This window comes from Salminus brasiliensis, chromosome 8 (assembly GCF_030463535.1).
Source record: "Salminus brasiliensis chromosome 8, fSalBra1.hap2, whole genome shotgun sequence".
In the NCBI taxonomy this organism is placed as follows: domain Eukaryota; kingdom Metazoa; phylum Chordata; class Actinopteri; order Characiformes; family Bryconidae; genus Salminus; species Salminus brasiliensis.
The window spans coordinates 28331904-28342930 of NC_132885.1; positions in this window are offsets into that span (position 1 = coordinate 28331904).

An 11027-nucleotide genomic window follows, 5' to 3' on the forward strand; every position below is an offset into this window, starting at 1 on the left:
CTGATATTAAAGACTGGGAGGGACTGTCACTCGATGCTATGTGCTGAATCACGTCTCAAGCTTCTAAAGCAGAACCGAATCAAAACTAAAATAAAAATAAAAATGTAGAAAATGTGAAGGATGTGTGTCTGTATTGACGGATATGGGTACTGAAGTTTCTAAGTGTTTCTAACTGTGAGACTGTAATCACAAGGCAATGCTTTGGACATCTTTATCCTTTGAGTCCAGATCACTGCAAAAAGTCAATGGTCTAAAACAAATGTTAAAATTAAAATATTAAAAGGGATCCGGGTTAAAGTAACCTGAAGGTCTAAGAATATGGCTTCTCGTCTCCTCCTGTTTATTCAAATTCAGGCAAGTGGTCTAATTAATTTACTTACAATCACCTCGGGTACAGAGTCTCGGAGTCAGTAGAGCGCCTGAATTGACTGAGAATCACTCATTGGGATGACAACGGCCGCCTCTGTCGGTTTCTGATCCTGTCTCTGAAACCTCTGGACCCAGAGGAATATTGGGATCTCTGTGAAACCTCCAAAACTGTGGTTGTAGGATTTGCTTCTCCACACTTAAAGAATCAACTTTCCAAAATTTTTACAATTAGAGTTTTAAGTTAATCATAAATGTAAAAGACTCTGCTTCCAGGGTCTCTGTGTAAACCGATTTTATGACCCCCTCCAATGTAATAAACAGACCTACACCCTTGATTTAGTTTCACAGAGATCTAGTGAACTAAGGTGGTTCACTTCAGACGGGTCTGGACATGTACTGGCTTAAGCAGGTTGGAGGTTTGGAGTCTGACTGTTTGAGGCTGTGGACAGGTGTCTTTTATACAGATAACGAGGTCAAACAGGTGCCATTAATACAGGTAACGAGTGGAGGACAGGAGAGCTTCTTAAAGAAGTTACAGGTCTGTGAAAGCCAGAAATCTTGCTTGTTTGTGGGTCAACAAATAATTATTTTCACCATAATTTACAGGTAAATTCTTTAAAAATTCTACAATGTGACTTCCTGGATTTTTTAATGAACATTACAAACCTCTCATCTTTCTAAGTAGGAGAACTTGAACAATCAGTGGCTGACTAAATACGTTTTTGCCCCACTGTATATTTAACAGCCCAAATTCAATGCAGAACTGCTTGTACTCGGAAAGATGGAAGAATTCATATAAATTCTAATAAGGTTTTTAAAGCAGATTTTCCGACGTTACAATTACAAACCATGACCGTCTCAATACTGCAGGACATTTCTAAAAAATTCTATGAGTGATGTATTACTTTTTAATACAAGCAGAAAAGTGACAGAATAAATGGGTGGAATCAAGTAAGTCACTTACCTGCCAACTATGCAGTTCACTGACCTGACCGTGTGACTGGGAAGGGTCAGTCAGTCCTGGTACCTTCTTGATGTTCCCGGAGAAAACGATGGACCCCTGGCGGCTCAAGTGAAGCTTATCTCTGTTTTAGAGGACTGGACACAGCCGAAATCTCTCCCAGCTGTCTACGAAGTCAGTGCAGAAAGACCTGTCCCGCAGATCATAAAAGTTGCTGAGTGATAGTACACCCTCTCCAAAGAGAGAGAGGAAAGCTCCTCAGTACTTAGCTGACTGAGTCAGATATTGGAGATCAGACACTGGTAGGTGGGCAGGGGGCAGAAGACTATGTCCAGAAGCGTGCAGCAGTTTTCTTTCAGAACCTTGCTGCATCGGAGGACAATAGTAAAGAATGATGGTACTGAAGGAGTCAGGCTGCCAATTCAAACTTTATTTATATATGAAGTGTGAGTAGGTGCTGGACAGAGATAATGAAGAGCTATAGCTAATGTAGGAGCAGGTTATGAAGTAGGAGCGTGAGTAGGTGCTGGACAGAGAGATATGAAGAGCTATAGCTAATGTAGGAACAGGTCGTCAAGTAGGAGTGTGAGAAGGTGCTGGACAGAGAGATATGAAGAGCTATAGCTAATGTAGGAACAGGTTCTGAAGTAAGAGTAGGTGCTGGACATTTGCTCAGTGTTTATGTTAAAGTCCATGCTAAGTATAGAGACAGGCCTGATTCCGGAACATAGATGAACAGACACCTTCAGACTGGACTGTAGGGCAGCTCAGTACATGTAAAAGAGAGAGAGGGGTGGTTAGGATGGTTGTGTTGGAACTCTGCTGAGTAGTGGGACAGGCCTGATACCAAGACACAGGAACTGAACCAAAAAAGGGCAACTCCAGGCAGGCAGCTCAGGACATGAGGAGAGAGAGAAAAAGATGAAGATTAGAACAAGCTTTACGTTTAGTGAGAGACCTGTAGCAGAAATAGTTACAGACACAACCACAATAATGGTAATAAAAATCCTGGAATCAGAGCAGGACAAAACAGTGGTGAAATGTAATCAGAGCAGGACAGAACACAGAACTGGAGAGTTCTCTGAAAGCTGGTGTAAAGAGAGAAGTTTTTCATCTAGATTTAAAGACTGAGAGTGGGTCTGATTCCTGGATATTAACAGGGAGCTTGTTCCAAAGTTGGGGGCTTTATAAAAGAACGCTCTTCCTCCTGCATTGCATGAATCAGAGTAATGAGCCACCAAATCAGAGTAATACTCCTCTTCCTGGCTGATGCAAGTTTGTTTTGCTTGAATGTATGTTGTTGAGGACAATGCAGCTAGAGACAGATATAAACCAGTTTCTCTTCACTGCCTTTACTTTCACATGTACAGTCCAAACTCTTTGGATATTATAAACTCTGCTCCCTTGTCTTGGAACCTTCGAAAACTGTCATTTGAACAGTCCTGAAAAATAAAATTTATTTCCAAAACGTTCTTTAAAATCTTTGAATTTTCTAAAAATATAAATTCGGATCTCTTTACAAAAATCTCTAGGTTGAAAAGTAATAAGAATTAAATCTCCTAAAATCTTGTCTTAGAAATTTCTAATTTGAATACATTAGGATCCCTGAAAAATTCTCTGCTTTAAACAACCCTGAGAATCAAAATATTCACAGAAAGTATCTTCCAAGTCTTCCAATTTAAAACAAACCTGGATCCGGAGAAATTCCCAGTTCAGACAACTGAGAGACTGAAATGATCTTAAGGCAATGCTTTGGACATCTTCATCCTTTGAGTCTGGATCACTGCAAAAAGTCAATGGTCTAAAACAAATTTGAAAATATCAAAAGGGATCCGGGTTAAAGTAACCTGAAGGTCTAAGAATACGGCGTCTCGTCACCTCCTGTTTATTCTAAATTCATAAGGCAAGCGGCCTGATAAATTTACTTACAGTCACCTCGGGTACAGAGTCTCAGAGTCAGCAGAGCGCCTGAATTGACTCAGAATCACTCATTGGGATGACGGCGGCCGCCTCTGTCTGTTTCTGATCCTGTCTCTGAAAACTCTGGACCCAGAGGAATATTGGGAAAAACTGTGGTAGTGGGATTTGCTTCTCTGCGCTTAAAGAATCAACTCGATCAGTCAGTCTTAGGAATGTAGAGAAACACTTTAATCCTGCTGTAAATGTAACACCGGTGGAAGACTTCATAACTGAGTCTGACAAAAAAAAAAACTTTGTATTAAAGTAGCAGTAGGTGGATGATCCATCTGTCCATTAATATATTTACTGAATGGTGGTAAAATATTGTAGAGAACTCTCCTCATCTATATGTTTAAACACATTATAATTCAGATTAAAATAGTGCATTCCTTACACTGGACTAAGACCAGGCTGGAAGAATTTGTTTAAAACATGAATGTAATGTGAGATAGACGTCAAACAGAATCAACAGCACAGGCACACGTTCTGGTTTTGTCTAAAAATGGTCTTTTGGAATTATGTTTTCTACTTCTTTTCAGGAGTCTTCAAACAGCCAATCCAGCCTTCCCCTACAACAGCAATATTCGGGGGACTCCTCAAGAGCTTTATCTGGGTAAATCTTGTTCAAAATGTGCTGGCTAAGACTGCTTAGATTACTTAAAGGGAAAGAGAAAAAGCCTCCTACCTAAAATTGGGTGCAGTGGTAAATTTAATACTACTTGGCAACCTGGCTTGACCTATATAGATTATATGGACTCTGAGGATTAATTGGCTGGTTAGCACCCAGTCTGAAGTCATTTACATTTACTCTTAGCCTTTGTGTTTCTTTGGACACTTGTATGTGCTTTTATAACTTCATATTCAGAAATTACCTGTATTTTTACAGTTAGGGTTTTAAGTTCACCATAAATGTAAAAAGACTCTGCTTCCAGGAGTCTCCGTGTGAACCGATTTTATGACCCCAACCAATGTAATAAACAGACCCACACCCTTGATTTAGTTTCAGAGATCTAGTGAACTAAGGTGATTAACAATCATAACTTCATTGACAATGACTGCTTTAGAGGCTAGAGATCATATATTTAAAAGCCCAAACTCAATGCAGAACTGCTTGTACTTGGAAAGATGAAAGAATTTCTCAATTCTAATAAGATTATTAAAGCAGATTTTCCAACGTTACAATTACAAACCATGACTGTCTCAATACTGCAGGGTTAGTCTGAGATACTATCAGTGACACTAATATTACTTTTTAATACAAGCAGAAAAGTGACAGAATAAATGGGTGGAATCGAGTAAATCACTTACCTGCCAACTACGCAGTTCACTAACCTGACAGCGTGACTGGGAGGGGTCAGTCAGCCCTGACCTTCTTGATGTTCCCGGAGAGAATGCTCTTCGGCAAGTGGGCAAGGGGCAGAAGACTATGATCCTGGGGTCTGGCTGTTCACGAACAGTGTCCAGAAGCGTATGGCAGTGCTTCTTCAGGCGAAGAATATTGGAGAACAATGGTGCAAAAGCCACCGGCTGACATCCAGGACACAGGTAACTAGAAAACGGGAGGCTGTGGCATTATTCTTTAGGGTCGATACTTTTCAGTGTTTTACAGAAGAATTTCCAACAGTAAGAACACCGCCCTGAGGAGGTGGAGGAGCCCTCTGCTCTTCCCAGGCCACGCTGACACTTCCAGGCCCTCTTAGGTGTGGGAGAGGAGACGGCGACCCTCTGTGTCCGTTGCGCTGGTAGTGCTGGAATTATAATGCCCGTGCTGGAGGGGTCACAGGCAGCCTCCAGCCTCGTCTTTCGTCTGTAAAGTTTGGACAGCCTCTACAACAGCAGCTGGATCTGCCGTACAAGCTTGATGACCTCCTCAAGAGCTTGTTCCTCCGTGGTCGCCTGAGTAAAAGCACAGATGACCCTCAGTCCTGTACAGTAACACAGGAAGCAGAGAGCACAAGAAGACAAAACTAATAAAACGAAGACAAATCTACAAAAGTGGTACAGTGTGTTACGAGGACTCAACAACAAATAAACAAAAACTCCAAAAAATCAACAGTGCTTGTTAACTTTCCTGGGTCAGAGTTCAGGGCGGCTCACCATCCAACAGGGAAAGGTCCAATTTAAACACCAAAAAAAAAAAAAAAAAAACCTGACCTTTAACAGATCATAAATCTCAGTTAAGTTCCAGTTTCAACTACACGGTTACAAATAAAGAGACTCACCACTTCAGGTCAGCAGATGAAGAGTAATCTCCATTAAGACAAAGGAGTAAGAGAACTACAAGTAGGAAACATCTGTACAATAAAAAATAAAAAACTAACAATTAAAATATCTATAACGCTATTATATCTATAATATCTATAATGCAGAACAAGGCCCATCTCTACAACGCTATGCCAGAAAGGCCCAAGAAGTCCATGTGGCCAAGCATCAGAATTGTTCAGTTTGATACCTGGTCATGCAAATTTAATTGAAATGTCTTCTCTAGGATTCATCTCCGGTGCGGGACTGGAGGCAACAACCCTGTGTCCGGAGCACCCTTCAGCCTCATCTTCAGTCAGGAGAGTTTGGACTGCCTCTACAACAGCAGCAGCAGCCAAGCTTGATAACCTCCTTGCAGAGCACCTGGAGATCTCGCTCCTCAGCAGTCACCAAGTTTTTCAAGAGTAGACAGACACAGACAGAAAAGCAAACAATCAGCGAGACAGTACTGTACAGTAACACAGGCAGCAGAGAGCTCCAGGACTGTCGCTCAACGCTCTGTGTTGAATCACAAAGCAGAACCTCAGCCAAACAAAACTAAAATATAAATATAGAAAATGTGGAGGACAGAATTGCTGTGTTTAAATGTCACTTCTTTTAGTCATTCAACATGGTCACAGGTAGATCACTGACCTTTCATTCTAAATATTAATCAATAAAAACATCCCTTTTGTTATGACAGACAGATGCAGATCCATATGGGCTTATATTCTCTCTTCTCTCCTGTACATAAGACACACTCCTGAACTGATTCTTTTTTAGACAAAAAGCTTCTTCCTTTAGTGAGAACTTGAGAATCAGACAATATTAATATCTGATCGGACTGCTGCAGAACAATTCCATCATTTGATGATGAAGATATGTCAGGTGTCAAGTCTGAAATATCCACATCGTACACATCCTCATTTTTCCTACACTGCTGTTGTGCTCTTGTGGAAACCATCTGAAGCACTACTGCATTTCCTGACATAGCTGTTTCTAGCCACCTGATCTGTGAATGAATTCCCAGCAGATATTGCATCTCAATAGTTGCCGGATTAGGTACAATTGGACCAGCAGGACATACTGCTGCATTTACCGCTCTCAGAGGACTTTTCACCAGTGAAGATTCACATGCAACAATGGCTTCACTTTCCAAAAGGAAATTCATCAATTTGGATAACCCTTCTTCTGCTTCCTTGGACATAAGACATTGAGCATGGTATGACCATCAGCTGTTTTGCTTGCATTTCCCCCTGCCCCCTTTCTTGCCTAATGAAATATGTGATTCACCTGTTCTCTAACCAACTGTCTCTGTCCTTCATCCAAGACTAAATGCACGGCTGCAAACTGATAGCAGATTTTCCGACGTTACAATTACAAACCATGACAGTCTCAAGACTGCAGGATTTGTCTAAAATACTACGAGTGACACTGATCTATTACTTTTTAATACAAGCAGAAAAGTGACAGAATAAATGGGTGGAATCATGTAAATCACTTACCTGCCAACTATGCAGTTCACCAACCTGACAGTGTGACTGGGAAGGGCCAATCAGTCCTGGCCTGGCACCTTCTTTATGTTCCCAGAGAGAACGATGGACCCCAGGCAGCTCAGGTGAAGCTCATCTCGGTGTTAGAGGACCAGACGCAGCTAAAAGCTCTCCCAGTTCTCTACGAAGTCAGTGCAGACGGACCTGTCCCGCAGCCAGCAGTGGAGCGCTAAGAGCTGAGGAAACGGCTCGCTCACTTGTCTGTAAGTGTGCAGGGAGCCGAAGACGATTATCCTGGTGTCTGGCTTTTTCTGAACAGTGTCCAGAAGAGTACAGCAGTGCTTCTTCAGGGCATCAGGAGGAGAATAGTGGAAAATAGTGGCAACGTCCAGGACACAGGCACCTGGAAAACGCGAGACCGTGGTATTACTCTTTAGGGTCGAGACTTTTTAGTGTTTTACAAAAGAGGAACTTGAACCAGTTAGCAGAGGTGAAAACCGGCTGTGGTGGTGAAGAAGTCCTCTGCTTTTCCCAGCCTCGTCTTCCATCAGTGGAGTTTGGACCGTCTCTACAACAGCAGCTGGATCTGCCGTAATAGCTTGACGACCTCCTGGAGAGCTCGCTCTTCCATGGTCGCCTCGGAGTAAAAATACAGATGACCATCAGTGAGACAGTACTGGTTAAGTGGTCAGGGGATAGGGGACCATGATCCTGGTGTCTTTTTCTGAACACTGTCCAGAAGCGTACGGCAGTGCTTCTTCAGGGCCACGCTGCATCAGGCGGAGAATAGTGGAGAACGATGGTGCCAAAGCCACCTGGTGACGTCCAGGACACGAGCACCTGGAAAACAGGAGGCCGTGGCATTACTCTTTAGGGTCGATACTTTTCAGTGTTTTACAGAAGAACCTCCAACAGTGAGAACACCGCCCTGAGGAGTCCTCTGTGCCGGAGCAGGTGAAGAGCTGAGGTTCTCGAACCAGTTAGCAGAGGTGAAAAATGTCTGTGGTGGTGGAAGAGTCCTTGGCTTTTCGCAACCACGCTGACAATTCCAGGCCCTCTCAGGTGTAGGAGTGGAGATGACCTTCGGTGTCCGCCACGCTGGTAGAGCTGGAATTAAGACCGTCATACTGGAGGAGACACAGGCAGCCTCCAGCCTTGCCTTCCGTCGGTGGAATTTGGACTGCCTCTACAACAGAAGCTGTATCTGCCTTAATAGCTTGACAACCTCCTGGAGAGCTCATTCCTCTGTGGTCACTTCTGGGTAAAAACACAGACAGAAACGCAAACAATGGTCAGTGAGAGAGTACTGTACAGCAACAGGGAGCAGGGAACACAACAATCACAACGAGACGACAAAGCTAATAAAAAGACACAGCCACAAAAGTGGTACCAAGTTCCCCATTAAAGAGCACAACAGTCTTTATTACCTGAATGTGGTCAATGAGCACAGTGGTGATGGTTGCAGTGTGTTACAATATTCAAACAGCATGAAATCCTTGTTCACTGTAATTATGATGTTTCACATTATGCAGTAGAGAGCATGAAGATCAAGGGTAAGATTGAAGCATGGAGCACTGGACATTACAAATATGACAGCATTATGGGTGAATGATGAATAAGTGAGGAAGAATTGAGGACAGACTGATGAATAAAGACTCTGAAATAAACAGAATACATGCACAATATTAAATAAAAGTTCAGAAAGGTTCCAGGTCTATATACTAGTGCTACTAAATGACTTCATTCAAAGAGAGATGTGTATATGCTCAACAGGCAGGAGAAACAAAGCTAATAATTACCACTCAAAGCTTCTAGCAAGACACCAGCTTTAACCTGCCTCTGACCGTTTCCACAGGTTAAACTATGGGGTTTTAGCGCCCCCACAAGGACGAAAAGAGGAACAGCAACAGCCTCTGAGCAGAAGTTCAATAAACACCAGGACGTTGAGTAAGAACACAAATTTAGCACATTCACAGAACTGACTATTGCTGTAATGTACCAGACCCTATGAAGAGTGTGTATACACACACACACAAGGTTGTTAAAGACAAAAGTCTCGACACTGCAGGGTTTGTCAGATACTATGAGGGACACTAATTAATTACATTTTAATACAAGAGGAGAAATGACAGAATAAATGATTATTAAAATCAAAAACTGTAAAATTACTTACCTGCCAACTATTCAGTTCACCAACATCAGGAACTCGCTGCGTCAGGACAAGAACAGTAGAGAAGCATTGTGCTTGTGAGTGGAGACAACAACAACAACCCTCTGTGTCTGCCGTGCCGGTAGTGCTGGAATGGCCAGCGTTTGAGGAGTCACAGGCAGCCTCCAACCTCGTCTTCCTTCAGTGGAGTTTACATTAAAAAATAAAAATAAAGTTCAATGAAAAGAAACACAGGCAGACATCACTGTATGGTGCTCCGGTTTCAGTTTGGACAAAGCTTATGAACACAAGCGACTCAGGCAATGGTAGTGTAGTGTTATTTGTACAACAGGTGGCGCAGTAGAGCTGTGAAGCAGAGAAGCCTCGACCAATCTTCCAGAAGCTGAACACACAGTGGTGGATAGGCGGGTCTATGATTAAGAAAAGTGTTGATGGATCTGAAACGTACAAAGTCTGATATGATGCTAAGCGTGATGAATGTTTGCTTATTTAGATGTTCATCAAGTACAGTAAGCTAGCTGTGATGCTGCTGGTTAACATTATCACAGTTGTGTATTTATGGTCTCAGAAACACACTGACTCCTTTATGAGTGTGTTGGCTACAGGATCTATAAATAAAGGCTCTATATAACATGACACTGTGGTCAGAAGTTTATCATGGATGGGCGAGCAGGTAATGGAGTAAAGTTTGGTGAGCTGCTGTAATGTTCATAAAAGATTGAAATTTAGCTCTGTACGACATTAAGAAGTCATCAGAAAGTTTTCAGAAGATCACTAATTTGGATCTACAACCAAAAACTCCTCACTGGTTTGTATAATGGCTAAAAATCTCAGACAATTTCCATACAAGAGAAAAAACACTGCAAACAGGCCTAGCAGATCAACCTCGCCATCTAAGCTAACAGACATGGAGGGATGAAGAGATTCTCTGTGCTTTGAGAACGGACATCTCCGAGCTTCTCGGGTCAGAACTCAGGTCCACACTCGCTGAAGAGTTCAAAGGCATAAAAGCAAAACTGCAGAAGTAGTGAATAACAGAACTCTGCTCCGCTCTTCTTTAAACACCGGTGGAAGGCTTCAGAACTGCAACTGACAAAAATACAAACCTTGCCCTAAAGATTGGAGGAGCCTTTCCACTAAATGAATGATCTATATACAGCCTGATGATGAACAACATTCACTCCCTCTACCATTGATGAGGCCTTTTCATCTTGGAAAGAAAAAGGAGGAAATGTCTATTGATCTGTTTATTGACAAAAGGTTTGAATCTTTTGAACTTAGAACTGAATTTAATCAAGCTCATTTTTTCAGGTAAATGCAGCTACGTAGTTTTGTGTCCACAAACTTCCTCGTCATTATTAGATACGGTTCTGAACGTCAACCCACAGATAAAAAATGTAATTGGCACCATATCTGTTACTGAGCTCCTTTCATATGAAACCCTTACAAGTATTAAAGCAGCAGTAGGTGGAGAATCCATCTGTCCATCAATATATTTACTGAATGGTGGTAAAATATTGTAGAGAACTCTCCTCATCTATATGTTTAAACACATTATAATTCAGTTTAAAATAGTGCATTCCTTACACTGGACTAAGGCAAGGCTGGCAGAATTTGTTTAAAACAGTGTGAAGAGCTGGGAGAACGACTAGTGCACTCGTCAGTAAGCGGATAGGTGACTGAAAGTCTTTCTCCAAACCGTGTGCAGAAGCGTGCGGCAGTGCTCCTTCAGGACCTCGCTCCGTCGGGAGGAGAATAGTAGAGTTTGATGGTGCCGAAGAATCATGCTGCCGCAACGCCAAGGGAAGCCGCTTGGCGACGCCCAGGACACAGG